This window comes from Apium graveolens, chromosome 8 (genome assembly GCF_009905375.1).
Source record: "Apium graveolens cultivar Ventura chromosome 8, ASM990537v1, whole genome shotgun sequence".
Lineage (NCBI taxonomy): Eukaryota > Viridiplantae > Streptophyta > Magnoliopsida > Apiales > Apiaceae > Apium > Apium graveolens.
In genome coordinates, this window is record NC_133654.1 from 117,687,218 (window position 1) to 117,688,563 (window position 1,346).

At 40.6% G+C, this 1,346-nt stretch overlaps 1 non-coding gene across 1 annotated transcript; it reads right to left on the bottom strand.

Moving 5' to 3' along the window:
- Positions 1–924: 924 nt before the first annotated feature.
- On the bottom strand, positions 925–1,031 carry LOC141682136 (small nucleolar RNA R71). Its single transcript, XR_012559538.1, has one exon. It is a non-coding gene; the product is annotated as a small nucleolar RNA R71 (small nucleolar RNA).
- Positions 1,032–1,346: the final 315 nt, after the last annotated feature.

The window sequence follows — 1,346 nt, forward strand, 5'->3', positions numbered from 1 at the left end:
TCTCTTTTGTGGATGTCTGGTAGTAGGGTATTCGTACAATGATAGTTGGCGTTTGCTAGTTTCGTGTTATCTGATTGTTTGTCATCACCATCACATGCTAAGGTTAAGAACAATGACTTTTAATGAAGTAGTAATGAAGTTAGAATCCCATGTTTGTCTTATATAAGTAATTCAACCTTAATTCTCTTAGTTAATGTTATTTACTATAATCTCTTAGTTTAATCAAAACCCAAATTATTACGTGTCTTAGCATTGAACGATAACCATACCATTGTTGCATAGGTGCATAATCTTAAATTAACCAAAGAGTCTCTGTGGGAACGAGTTTGATCTAAATCTTGTACTACTTGTGAACACGTATACTTGCATGTATTAATAGCGCGTGTTAACGTCCTAACAAGTTTTTGGCGCCGCTGCCGGGGACTCGGTGTTAATTTTTAGTTTATATGCTTGTCAACAGTGGTCGTTAAAGTTCACTAACTCGGATTCTTTTACTTTCACGGTTTACTTGTTGTGTTTCAGGTACTCATTACAATGGGAGATCCAGCAGCACCAACAAAAGCGTTGATGGATTTTTCTCAACCCAAGATCAATGACATTAAATCTAGCATTGTCAGGCCCGCTATCACAGCTAATACCTTTGAGATCAAGCCTGGCATAATTCAGATGGTCCAGAACTCAGTTCAGTTTGGGGGTTCTCCAACGAAAGATCCTAATACGCACATTAGGGATTTTATAGAGATCTACGATACCTTCAGGTTCAATGGTGTGTCTGAGGATGCGGTGAAACTGAGACTGTTCCCATTCTCTTTCAGGGACAAGGCTAAGAGTTGGTTACACTCTCTACCAACCAGTTCTATCACTACTTGGGAGGATCTTGCTCAGAAGTTTCTTACTAAATTCTTCCCTATGGAAAAGACAGCTTCACTCAGGAATGCTCTCACTCGATTTGCGCAGCAATCGGGAGAATCTCTATATGAAGCTTGAGAGCGCTACAAGGAGATGCTTAGGAAGTGTCCTCATCATGGCATGCCTGATTGGATGATCATCAATTGTTTTTACAATGGTTTGGGAGCACAATCTAGACCCATGCTTGATGCAGCATCAGGTGGAGCATTATGGACAAAGAGCTATGAGGAAGCGTATGAGCTAGTTGAACTGAAGGCTGCTAATGAATATCAGTATCCAACCCATATATTGCCACAGGGCAAGGTAGCAGGAGTTCTTGAAGTGGATATAGCTACGGCTAACACTGCTCAACTAAAGGCATTGTCTATGAAGATCGATTCTCTGGCTAACTATGGTGTTAAGCAGATAACCATTGTTTGTGAGCTGTGTGCAGGTCC